At 35.4% G+C, this 14,142-nt stretch overlaps 1 protein-coding gene and 1 pseudogene across 17 annotated transcripts in view; one reads left to right on the top strand and one right to left on the bottom strand.

The window, feature by feature from the left end:
• The window catches only part of ERC1 (ELKS/RAB6-interacting/CAST family member 1), a 755,438-nt gene that overhangs the window by 219,609 nt on the left and 521,687 nt on the right, over positions 1 to 14,142 (top strand). The gene's annotated exons all lie outside the window — the stretch shown is intronic.
• LOC143689743 (5-hydroxytryptamine receptor 1D-like) overlaps positions 1 to 14,142 on the bottom strand; it is a 34,149-nt pseudogene that overhangs the window by 1,446 nt on the left and 18,561 nt on the right.

Here is a 14,142-nt window from a genome sequence, read left to right as displayed (position 1 = left end):
TTGGAGCTTAGAGTTCACTGAGAGGGGCAAATGTTCAGAAGTCCATGCTGGCCACGCTGGTATGGAAGCAAGGCTTATTTTACTGGGTTCCTCTTCCTTGCTCAGTGCCTCAGTTTGTCTCAGATTGACCATAACCTCCAGTCATTTTGCCTTCTGTTGCCCTGTCCCCTCCTGTTCCTCCATACTGCTTTTTAATTGAGGACTTAGAAATACTGTAGCTTTGCAAAACATGTTATTACTTATAAGACGTATTTACAGCATTGTCTGTTATACTATTACACAAAAAAACAAGCATTTTTTTCTTTATCAATATACATTGTTTGGCTTGCTCTCAAACCCTTAGCCATTCCCACTGTGAACTGTTGTTAAAACTTTGCTATTGACTGCTAACATACCAGCTTTTAAAAACAATTGTGGTAACATATATAACAAAATTTGCAATTTAGCCTTTAGAATTCAGTTCTATTTTTTTTCTTGGATGCTTGGGTCAGGAATCGAACTCAGGTTCCCCTTATGGCAGGTGAGAATTCTCCCACTGAACTACCTATACTTTTTTAAGAAGAAGGAATAATTTCGGAATATACCTTGGGGCAGAAAATTATGCAACCATTATAAAAATTTGTCCTCTTAACCTTTTTCGTCTGATTTTTGTATGTAATCCAGAACCACTTTATATTTGAAATATAACTGTGCTCAACTCTGAAGTCTAGATAAGTAATTCTTTTAAAGCAAAGAAATTGGAAATGACAATGTGGTTCTTTAAAAATTAACTAGTTTATGACTGTGAAAGTAAATTCAAGGTAAGCAAAAATTTAAGAAGTATAAAAATATATGAAGTGAAAGTTTAAAGTCCCTTTCTCCACCATTTAATCTCTAAATGCGGTTACTTAGAGATGTAACCATTGTTAACAATCCCTTGTATACCTTTCATAAAATATCTGTGCATTTATAAGCATATATGTTATATCGCCTTTTTTATTACACAACTGTACTTTTTCATTCATTAAAAAAATCTGTTCTATATCAGTATGTGTAGTTTTATCTTACTGTTTTTACTGTATGGCTTTCTATGTTATACTTGTACCATAATTTAATTAACTAATACACTTATAGGTAGGTGTTTATAGATTTTTTTCTTGTTTGGTTTTTAAAATAATATAACACACAGTGTTCTCATATGTGATTTGATATTGTATGCATCTAGAAAATTGGTATTGTGCCAAATTGTCCTCAAAAAACCTTGTACCTTTTATACTAAGAATGTCTTTCTGCACAGCTTGATCAAACATTTGTTATCAAAACTTCAAAAAAATTTCTACTGACCAGGTAGGTAATGAAAACCATTTTCTTGCTTAGTATTTATTTGAGTGTTCATTGAGCATCTTTTCATAGTTTTTTTTTTTTTTTTGACAGTTTGTATTAATTTGTTTTGGAAACGACCTGTCTTTTCCCCATCTTTCTTTTATATGGTTTAGTTTTTTCCCTAATGATTTATAGTATTTGTTCTATTGTAAGTAAACTTCCCCTTTCATGTTTTATAAATAAATTTTCTTTTTTATTTCTTTTATGGTATTTGTTTTAACATTTATATGGTCAAATTTAGTAGTGTTTTTTTTCTTTATGCTGTCTTGATTTTAGGTCATGCTCAGAAATTCCTTACTAATACCAAGGTTATTTAATCAGACACACGCTTTCTTCTGGTACTTTTAAAGTTTCTCTTTTGTTTCTCTTCTTCCTTCCACATCTGAGCATCGTTTCATCAAATTTGTATATTGCTGTAATGATTCAGCTTTATGTTTTTACTTATGGCCAGCTAGTGGTTTTTGTAATATTTATTAACCAATCCACCTTTTATCATCTTATCTAAATGTCAAAAATAAATGCTCTAATAAACTTGGGCCTGTTTCTGAACTCTAGCCTCTCCTATTAATCTACCTCTCTGCTTCTGTGACAGCACCAAACTGTTGAATTATTATAGTTTCACAATGTGTTTTGGCATTTAGTAGGATTTCCCTGTTATTAGTTTTCTTTTTGGAAGAATTTCTGACTTTTCTCACTTGTTTATTTTTCCAGATGAACTTTGGTGTCATTTTGTCATATTTTCTTATTCCAAAAAATAATCATGTTGCTATTTTGATAGGACAGTGTCTTTGTTAAAGATACTGCTGATGAGTTAGGTAGAATGAGGATTGAGAATTAACCACTGGGTTTAATAAAATGATGTAATTTTTTACCTGATTAAGACAAATTTCATGGAGTGGGAAAAGTATATAATTTGTCCCCTAGTTCTTCTGTGATTCTCTCTCTGTTACTTTAAACAGTGTTTTCAATTTCCTATATCTTGATTTAACAAATTTTAAGAGGAAGCCATGTCTGTTTGTTACATTCTATGAAAGATAAATTAGATCATTTATATTACCTTCCCTGCTTCCTGATTTTTTGTTAGAAAGCTTTATTTTGTTTTACTGAGTCCATTATACTGTTTTAAAAAACATTGTGCTACTCTTCCAAGGAGGAAAACTTTCTTTTCTATGATTGTAACTTAGTTGTATATTTTAACTTATAACTTAGTTGCATAGTTTAGCCTTTATTTCTGTGTTTAAATGTATTTAATACTCAGTACCAGTCCTTTAAATGACACAGCATAACTATTCCCAAGGTTTAAATTTTGATTTAGTTCTTGGTTGCCCCAGCATTTCTTTGAATAATTTTTCACAAGTGTCATGGATACTGTATTTCCCAAGTTCTTGCTTGTTGATTATATTTTTGTATTATCTTCATATATTTTTAAGTGTAATTATTTCAGAGATACAAAAAAGTATAGAGACTAATATAGGATGTAACAATTACCACTTGACTTAGAAATAAAATTTCAAATACAGATGAAGTCCTGTTATGTATCTCCTTGAAAGTATTCCCTCTCCATTTAATCCCAGAGATAAATACTTGATTTTGGTGTTTATGCATGTCCTCCCTATAGCTTAGATCAGAATGCATGATTTTATATTTTTACAACCTATGTATGTATTCATAAAAATACGTGAGAAGAGAAAATGAACATCCCAAATAAATATGAGAAATTGTAAAACCTCACTGTAATCAGGAATATAAAAAAGGCCATATTGAGATTATATTTTATACATACTATTTTACAGTAGATTGGCAAAAAATTAAGATATCTGACAATACCAAGTGTCCAGAGGGTGACGCCTGATTTCTTACAACTGCTGTGGGTGTTTAACTTGGAGTAACTACTTTGGAAAACACATACTCAAATCAACATGACCGAGCATTTTCACTCTTAGGTATAAAAACTTTAAGCGTAATGTCCAGGAAATGTGTAGGAATGCTCATAACATTACAGTATATAAAAAACACCACCACCGCCTGGAAATACTATGCAAATGTGCACTGACAGAAGAATGGGTAACTAAATTCTGATATCATCACATGATGCCATATTTTCTAGCAGACCACATGAATGAACAGTAGCTATATGCAACAACATAGGTAAATCTTAGAAGCATGATATTAACAACAACAAAATTGTCATTAACGATTACTATTCTTTTAAAAAGCTAAAATACAAGCAATACTAATATAATATTTAGGAACATGTGTGTGGTGGTTTGAAAGGAAGTATGCCCCGTAGAAAATCCATGTTTTAATCAAAATCGCATTTTATAAAGGTAGGGTATACTGTCCCTATTCAATACTGTACGTTTGAAACTGTAATCAGATTATCTCCCTAGATGATGTGGTTTAGTCAAGAGTGGTTGTTAAGATGGATTAGGTGATGACATGTCTCCACCCATTTGGGTTGCTCTTGATTGGTTTATTGGAGTCCTATAAAAGAGGAAACATTTTGGAGAAGGAAGGAGATTCAGAGAAAGCAAAGAATGTTGCAGCACCATGAAGCAGTCTACCAGCCAGCAACCTTTGGAGATGAAGAAGGAAAACGCCTCCCAGGGAGCTTCATGAAACAGGAAGCCAGGAGAAGAAGCTAGCAGATGACGCCATGTTTGCCATGTGCCCTTCCAACTGAGAGAGAAGCCCTGACTGCCTTCTCCTTTGAAAGAGAAACCCTGAGCTTCATTGGCCTTCTTGAACCAAGGTATCTTTCCCTGGATGCCTTTGATTGGACATTTCTATAGACTTATTGTAATTGGGACATTTTCTTGGCCTTAGAACTGTAAACTAGCAACTTATTAAATTCCCATTTTTAAAAGCCATTCCATTTTTGGTATATTGTATTCCAGCAGCTAGCAAACTAGAACAGATTTTGGTACCAGAAATTGATGTCCTGGAAAATTCCAGAGAAGGCCTAAAATGCTTTGAAGAGACTGTTGGTGGAAGTGTGGACTCTGAAGATACCACTGACAAAGCCTTAGACAGAAATGAGGCACGTGTTATTGCAAACTGGAAGGAAGGTGATCCTTGTTTTAAAATAGCAGATAACCTGGCAAAATTGACTAGTGGCTTTGGCTGGAAGGCAGATTTTAAAAGCCATGAACTTGGATATTTAGCAGAAGAGATCTCTAAATTAAATGTCCAGAGTGCTGCCTGGTTTCTCCTTGTAGCTTATAGTGAAATGCAACAGGAAAGAGATAAGCTGAAAACTGAACTCTTGGGTACAAAGAAATCAGAAATTGAAGTTCTGGAAAATTCTGGGCCTCCAGAAATGGAGACTCCAGAGAATAGTGCCCTGTGTGAGGATTTAACCAAATGTGGAACCAGCCAGCCATTTCAGAGAAAGCCAGGATCAGACATGGAGTTATCCAGGAAGGATTTGTGAAAACTCCTTATGTCTGACAGGCATGATCCAAGGCTACTGCATAGAAAGCCAATGAGAGTGCTGTGGGACCTGTATAAAAAGAGCCGCTGCTAGTCTGGACTGGGAGATTCAGAGAAGGGACACATTGTAGGAAAACTAACTTCAGAGGCAAAACCATGGAGGCTGAGGTCTGAAGTCAAGAAACCTCGGTCCAGGAGAGCGGACCCACCCAAGTTGGTGAAGAGGGTGAGTTTGCCCCGAAGGCAGAGAATGGGCCTTCCACCTTGTTGCAGTGGAAGAGTCATGTCGCCTCAGGCCTTGGAGAGGGTGAAGCACATTCCTTGCGGTTTGAAGAGAGCCTGGCTGCCACCACATGGTGGGGTCGAGCATGTGCCCTTCCAAATGAGAGAGAAGCCCTGACTGTGTTCGCCATGTGTCTTCTCACTTGAGAGAGAAGCCCTGAACTTCATCGGCCTTCTTGAACCGAGGTATCTTTCCCTGGATGGATGCCTCAGATTGGACATTTCTATAGACTTGTTTTAGTTGGGACATTTTCTCGGCCTTAGAACTGTAAACTAGCAACTCATTAAATTCTCCCTTTTAAAAGCTATTCCATTTCTGGTATATTGCATTCTGGCAGCTAGTAAACTAGAACAATGTGGTAAAAATGTTATTATTGTTATTTGTCCTAAGGTAAGAGAATATTCAAAATAAAACTTCAGGAAAGACAGAGAGATGTGTTAAGGAGGAATGTATAGGTATCTTAGGTAGTTGAGGTAATGTTCTCATTCTTAAGCTAGGTAGTAGGTTTGTGGATGTTTAATTCATTATTATATGTTGTAACATCTCTATATATCTGTGTATATAGAATATTATATGATGTAATTAAAAATAACTGGAGGCACTTTTTACTTTTTTGTTAAATTTGGCTGGTACATGGGTGTTTTTAAATTTTCTGTATACTTTTCTTTTTGTTTGAGTATTAATAATGAAAACGCTTAGAAAAAACCTCTGTATTTCCATATATGTATATGTTTTCATCTTAAATGTAAATATGTATATTGATTTTAAAAGAATTTTTCTTAAATATAATCTTAAAATTAGCATTACCTTTCCCTAAAAGTTCATTTGTACATTTTGAAGCAATGTGTGATATAGATGTAGAGTCTCATTTAATAGAGTCCAGCTACTTGTTTGGTTAAAGTTTTCCTGTAAAGTTTCTGGCAAATAGGTTTATCTAGCTTATGGTCAGGTATGTTCAATGATGATTAATGAATTCACCTCATCTTAGGTAACTTGTGTTAGTTTTGGACAATTTTGACCTGTTTTTGAACCGAAACTTCGTTCCTTATAGTATTTGCTGATTAGGGCCATATGAACAAGTTTAATCCTTCTTCTGCATTATGTTTTTTAAGATATTTAGAGTTTGGTATTTGGCAGCATGTAGCTTCTTGCCTAGGTGAAATATTTTCTGTTCCTTTTATTGTTCTTGTTTGCCATGTTTTGACCCTAGTTGATGTTTCTAATGGCAGTTATTTGTCTAAACTCATTTTTCTTCTGTACTTTACTTGTCCAGTTGGAATTCTGGATCTAATTCCAAGAAAGATGATTAGATCCTTATTAATATTCAGTTCTTCACCCTAGCTGAAATATGACATTGGGTATCTAACTGAAACTAAACTTCAGTTTCTTCATCTGTAGAATGGATATAATACCTACCTTGGGGTACTTGTTAAATGATGTAATATATGTGAAAGCAAGCTTGAAACCTGTGAGGTGGTATATAATGTAGAAAAAAGATACCAATGTGACTTATTCTCATTAACAATTTCACTTTGTTAAATTCAGCCAATTACTCTAATCTTTCAGGATCTTTTTGAATTGTGATTTGATCATTTAGTCTGTCAGTTTCCTTCATTTTTCCATTAATGATCATACTCCTTATACCTTCATGTGAATGATAAAATATTGAACAGGCTCAAGAATGACTTTTGTGGTACATTATAAGAAACCTCTGATCAAATTGATATTTTTATCAGAACAATTTTAAAAGCTCTTTTATTGTCTGTAGAATACTTTTTTATAAGCTCAGTTTGTTTGAGGTCTAGCCTTTTTGATAAACCATACTCCTAGCTTTTCTTTGTTTATATCCTTCATTCAAACCCTTTTATATATGTCTTTAAAATCTGAGTCAGTTTGAGAGATCACTGTGTACAATTCCTTTTTATGATAATGCCTGGATTGTGAGCCACATAATATGCTCAACTGTTTTTAGTTTTATCAGGGCCACCAATACCCACTTATATTGTCCTAACCTTCTAAGCAGCATATATATTTGTATGCACTGAAATATTCTCTGTATTTTCTCTTTTTTTCCTTACTGAGTATATATATATATAGTTGCACAATCAGAATTATGTTCCTACAGGCTTTCCAGTCTTTCCCATCTTCCTAAACTGTCTTTAGCATATCACCTTTTGCTGTATGGTAGGCAGCATGCTAAGTACAAAGATAAATCAGATATGTTCTCTTGTTTCTAAGAGTCCAGTGTTGTGGAAGTTAAAGATGCTATGTTAGAAATATGAGTGGTGTACAGTGGGGCACAATGCAGGGAGATTTAAATTTGACCATGTGGGAAAGGAGTCTAAGGAAGTCTTAGGAGCCTAGTCTTGAAATATGAATGAAAGTTTGCTAAGCAAGTTGAGAAGGAAGATAGAACATTCCAGGCAGAGAGTGCAGTATGAATAAAAATGTGACCTGGTGTTTTTTCTAAGAGTGCCATGACCTGAAACTATACTTTTGTTTTTCAAACATTCTGAAATATACATTCTTAATATTTCTGGTAGAGCCTATGAATGCTTTTTCTTTCTTGTTGTAAACCCTGAAATCACCTGGTCTCTTGGAAATTATACGCAGTTCTTAATGAGATAGATTTCAGTGAATACGTTCATCTTTATTATCCTAATAAACTAATAAATGGAATTTGACTTTTTCTTTCCTCTAGCCCTGAAGTTTTTTAGTTGAAAGGTTTAGAAATTTATCTGCAGTAAGATGTTGAAGTGTAACCTTTAAAGTAGAAATTTAGTTATCCCCTGAAGATGCCTTAATTCTGCGCAGCATTTGACTTTATTGACTTCTTGATTCATATACTTACTGCACAGGGCAAAGGGATATGGTAACTTCTTTCTTCCCTTTTCTTGTTCTATTACCTGCGTTCTCTAAAATTTCTTTCCTAAACGTTATTTATAATAAAATAACATTGTAATATTTAAGAAAGAATACTGAGAATTAATATGTTATTTATTCAAGTGTGCATTTGAAAAATTATTCTTTTCTGAGCACAGTGGCAGCAGTGAGAATGGCTAGATTGTGAGACACATAGGCTGGACCATTTTTGGCTCTGTCTGGGCCACCACTCCCCTTCTGTAGTCACCTAGCTTTCTAGATAGTGTACCTATTTGTATGCACTGACATAGTCCTCTGTTCAGGGAATGAAATGGGACAATAGCAGATGGCCAGGCAGGCCATACAATGAGATTAGTGTTTAGCTCCTCCTTCCCAAGGCTGTCTCCTATGGTTTAAAGTAGTTTTGTGTTACAGTAAATTTCTTATCTTTATAATAAATCACTGACCTGGAAAATGTAATTGAGCATTTAAATCTGAGCTACATTCAGAATCTGTGTTAAAATTGTACAGCATCTTGCTTGATTAATTATAAATGACAATGTAGTTTGGAGTTTAATCTGCTTATACAGATGCTGTCAATATTCTGTTCTATGCTTCTGTAACTTCTGTTTATTTTGCTTTGCTTGCTTCTCCATTCTCCTGAATTTTGGTATTTAGAGTTTTAGATTTAACAATAGCAGACAGCTGATATATATATAAAGTTAGAAGGGGTTCTTTGTCTTAAGTTGGTTCTTTAAGTTTCTTCTGTTACTTTGTTTTGGGTAGGAAGTCAGACAGACTAGATTGTCTTTATCCTCTGTTTTCTGTGGAGTCTTGGGTAATGCTGTCGTTAGTTTCTTCACTTTGTCCATGTTATGAAATGGTAGGGAGAATATGCTATATCATTAAAAATAATTTTTACTAAAATATTCAGAGGAAATTAATATTTTGTTTTTAAAATTTTAACATTTTATTTTTTAGCAGGAATTCATTCTGATATTTTCTAAATTTTGTCATTTTAAGTCATAACCCAGTGGTTCACCAAACTAAGTTAAGAAAAGACTAGCTCAGGTCCTCATTATGAATTTGAAATTTAATTTATTGAGGCATTTGAATTTCTCCCCCTTTTTTTCTTTTACTTATAATTATTTAATAAAACTCACTTTGATTTTGACTAGTGCATTTCCTAATATAGCTTATGTAGACAGTTTGATTGAACACCGTAAGTACTTGGAATCTCAGGTAGGACATGAGATTTTGTTGGTTTGTCCAGAGTGGTGCCCCGATGAATCCCAGAGTGATTCGATCAGTGAGTGGAAAACTATCTGCAAAGCCCCCTTTGGGGAGTGATGAGAACAGGGAGAAATTCAACTTCCCCAAGTTGAATTCTTGGTATTCTCACAAACAGTGTGGACAACCAAAGCTGTAGGCAGAGCCCCCAGTCTTGGGGGTTTGTTCATATGAAACTTAACCCCGCAAAGGATAGGTCAAGTCTACTTAAAATTTAGGCCTAAGAGTCACCCCCAAGAGAGCCTCTTTTGTTGCTCAGATGTGGCCCCTCTCTCCAGCCAACACAACGAGCAGTCTCACCACCCTAACCCTCTCTACGTGGGACATGACTCCCAGGTGTGTGGACCTTCCTGGCAACGTGGGACAGAGATCTTGGAATGAGCGGAGACTCAGCATCAAGGGATTGAGAAAAACCCTAGAATGAGCTGAGACCTAGCAGCAAGGGATTGAGAAAACCTTCTTACCCAAAAGGGGAAGGGGGAAATGAGACAAAGTGTCAATGGCTGAGAGATTCCAAACAGAGTTGAGAGGTTATCCTGGAGGTTATTCTTATGCATCAAGTAGATATCATCTTGTTCTTCAAGATGTAATGGAGAGGCTGGAGGGAAGTGCCTGAAAATGTACAGCTGTGTTCCAGTAGCCATGTTTCTTGAGGATGATTGAATAATGATACAGCTGTCACAATGTGACTGTGTGATTGTGAAACCCTTGTGTCTGATGCTCCTTTTATCTACCTTGTCAACAGATGAGTAGAACATGTGGAATAAAAATAAATAATAGGGGTAACAAATGTTAAAATAAATTTAGTTTGAAATGCTAGTGATCAATGAAAGCAAAGGGTAAGGGGTATGATAGGTATAATCTTTTTTTTTCTTTCCTGTGTTCGTTTTATTTCTTTTTCTGTTGTCTTTGTTTCTTTTTCTGAATTAATGCAAATGTTCTAAGAAATGATGAATATGCAACTAGGTGATGATGTTGTGAATTACTGATTATATATGTTTTATTTTGTTTCTTATTTTTTAAATTAATAAATAAATTTAAAAAAATAAAAATTTAAAAACTCACTTTGATAACGTTATTATTATTTTACTATTTATATTGAGAAATCTTTTTTTTTATTAATTAACGGAAAAAAAAAAGAAATTAACCCAACATTTAGAAATCATACCATTCTACATATGCAATCAGTAATTCTTAACATCATCACATAGATGCATGATCATCGTTTCTTAGTACTTTTGCATCGGTTTAGAAGAACTAGCAACACAACAGAAAAAGATATAGAATGTTAATATAGAGAAAAAAATAAAAGTAATAATAATAGTAAAAAAAAAACAAAGAAAAACAACCAGACAGACAAAAACAAACAAAAAACAAAACAACAAAAAACCCTATAGCTCAGATGCAGCTTCATTCAGTGTTTTAACATGATTACTTTACAATTAGGTATTATGTGTTGTCCATTTTTGAGTTTTTGTATCTAGTCCTGTTGCACAGTCTGTATCCCTTCAGCTCCAATTACCCATTATCTTACCCTGTTTCTAACTCCTGCTGGACTCTGTTACCAATGACATATTCCAAGTTTATTCTCAAATGTCGGTTCACATCAGTGGGACCATACAGTATTTGTCTTTTAGTTTTTGGCTAGACTCACTCAGCATAATGTTCTCTAGGTCCATCCATGTTATTACATGCTTCATAAGTTTATCCTGTCTTAAAGCTGCATAATATTCCATCGTATGTATATACCACAGTTTGTTTAGCCACTCGTCTGTTGATGGACATTTTGGCTGTTTCCATCTCTTTGCAATTGTAAATAATGCTGCTATAAACATTGGTGTGCAAATCTTCGTTTGTGTCTTTGCCCTTAAGTTCTTTGAGTAGATTCCCAGCAATGGTATTGCTGGGTCGTATGGCAATTCTATATTCAGCTTTTTGAGGAACCGCCAAACTGCCTTCCACAGTGGTTGCACCATTTGACATTCCCACCAACAGTGGATAAATGTGCCTCTTTCTCTGCATCCTCTCCAACACTTGTCATTTTCTGTTTTGTTGATAATGGCCATTCTGGTGGGTGTGAGATGATATCTCATTGTGGTTTTGATTTGCATTTCTCTAATGGCCAGGGACATTGAGCATCTCTTCATGTGCCTTTTGGCCATTTGTATTTCCTCTTCTGAGAGGTGTCTGTTCAAGTCTTTTTCCCATTTTGTAATTGGGTTGGCTGTCTTTTTGTTGTTGAGTTGAACAATCTCTTTATAAATTTTGGATACTAGACCTTTATCTGATATGTCATTTCCAAATATTGTCTCCCATTGTGTAGGCTGTCTTTCTACTTTCTTGATGAAGTTCTTTGATGCACAAAAGTGTTTAATTTTGAGGAGCTCCCATTTATTTATTTCCTTCTTCAGTGCTCTTGCTTTAGGTTTAAGGTCCATAAAACCGCCTCCAATTGTAAGTTTCATAAGATATCTCCCAACATTTTCCTCTAACTGTTTTATGGTCTTAGACCTAATGTTTAGATCTTTAATCCATTTTGAGTTAACTTTTGTATAGGGTGTGAGATATGGGTCCTCTTTCATTCTTTTGCATATGGATATCCAGTTCTCTAGGTATATTGAGAAATCTTCATGCATATACTTTCTATACATGGTGTGCAGTCACTGGTTCATATCATCACATTGTTGTGTATTCATTGCCATGATCATTTTTTAGAACATTTGTATCACTTAAGAAAAAGAAATGAAAAGAAACAAGAAAAATCTCATGCACAGCATGTACCTTACCCCTATCTCATTGACCACTAGTATTTCCATCTACCCAATTTATTTTACTCTTTGTCCCCCCATTATTACTTTTTTATTCTTATATTTTTCCTCATCTGTCCATAACCTGGATATAAGGAGCATCAGACCCAAGGTTTTCACAATCACAGAGTCACATAGTAAACGTTTTATCTTTATATAATTGTTTTCAAGAGTCAAGGCTACTGGAACACAGCTTAACAGTTTCAGTACTTCCCTTTAGCTACTCCAGTACAAAATAAACTAAAAAGGAGTATCTGTATAATGAATAAGAATAACCTCCAGGATAGCCTCTTAACTGAAATCTCTCAGCCACTGAAACTTCGTCTCATTCCTCTCTTCCCCCTTTTGGTCATGAAGACTTTTTCATTCCCTTGATGCCGGATCCCAGATCGTCCTGGGATTTCTTTCCCATGTTGCCAGGGAGATTTACACCCCTGGGAGGCATATCGCATGTAGGAGGGAGGGCAGTGAGTTGCCACAGTTGGCTTAAAGAGGCCACATCTGAGCAGCAAAAGAAGTTCTCTGGGGGTGATCATAGGCATGATTTTAAGTAGGCTTAGCCTATCCGTTGCAGGAATAAGTTTCGTAGGGGTGAACCCCAAGATCATAGGGCTCAGCCTATTGATTTGGTTGTCCCTACTGCTTGCGAGAATATCAGAAGTTCTCCAAATGGGGAAGTTGAATATTTCTTCCTTTCTCCCCATTCCCCTAAAGGGACTTTTACAAATACTTCTTTATTCACTGCCCAAATTACTCTGGGATTTTTCGGGACATCACACTAACCTGGACAAACTAACAAAATCTCACACCCTATTCAAGATTTCATGAATTTATGGTATTCAAGTAAACCAGCAATACAAGTGAAATTAGGAATTGCACTACCCAAAATAGGAATTTCGCACCCGACAAACATCTCTCTCTTTACTTTCCCACAAAAGTTGATGTTTTAAAATATGGGTGATATCATCCTTTAACCAGTCTCCTGATATACCTTAGTCCTATCCAGATCAGCTTCATTCATATCTCTACTTGATGTCTAATCACTTTTTTACCTTTTTAAACAGTTTTTGTGTGTGGGGGGGTATTGTTGACTTTCATAGTTTCAGAGCTCTAACTCCGAGTCTCAGATGTCATATAAAAACCTGAAATTTCTGAAAATGACCACTGTGTTATATACAAAAAGCTCAGTATTTCAGAATTTAGAATTAACACTTACACCCCCTGAATATATGTGACTGCATTTAGAGCTTACAATTTAAGACCCTTTGCAATAGGCCCCAACTTGATAACCCATGCTCTAGACTTTAGTTCACCAAGTTTTTATATCATGGTTAGTCCATATGATTGTGGCATAATAATATTTGGCTTTTTGTTCCTGACATTTCGCTCAACGTACAGTCCTTAGGTTCATTCGCCTAGTTGCTTGCCTCACAACTTCATTCCTTCTTGGGGCCACTCTGTATCCATTGTATGTATACACCATAGTTCCCTCTTTCCATTTCTTAGTCATTGTACCCTTAGGCCACCTCCATTCATTGTGGATCAGGAACATTGTCGCAGGAAACTCAGTGTGCAAATGTCTGCTTATGTTCCCACACCCAATTCCTTTAGGTATGTCCTGAGCAACTGGGTTTCAGGATCATAAGTCAAACCCACCCCTAGCCTCCTGTGGAACCACCCCGCTGCCCTCCAAGGGGTTGGGCCTCTCAGTTCCCTATTGACAGTGAATAGGTACATCTCTTTCTCTGCATTTTCTGTAGTACTTATTCTCTCTGTTCATTTTTAAATAGTTTTATTCACATATCATACAGTCCAACCGAAGTGTGTAGACATGCCTTTGTTACCGTACTCTACCTGAGGGCATTTCCTTTTCTTCCACAAAGAATCCATACTCCTGTCCCCCCTTAACATTTAGTTTTGTCATAATGCCTTTGTTACATTCAGCAGAAGATATTACAGTGTTACTGTTGACTATAGACTCTAGCTTGCATTGATTGTACTTTTCCCCATATACCGTCTATTTTCAACACTCTGCAATATTGCCATTTATTTGTTCTCCCTAATGCAAAAATGTTTTTAATTTGTACATTTAATCACCATCATTGT

Source organism: Tamandua tetradactyla, chromosome 7 (genome assembly GCF_023851605.1).
Source record: "Tamandua tetradactyla isolate mTamTet1 chromosome 7, mTamTet1.pri, whole genome shotgun sequence".
NCBI classification, from domain to species: Eukaryota; Metazoa; Chordata; class Mammalia; order Pilosa; family Myrmecophagidae; genus Tamandua; species Tamandua tetradactyla.
The sequence above is the reverse complement of the archived record's forward strand: the minus strand, read 5'-3'. Positions and strand labels throughout refer to the sequence as shown.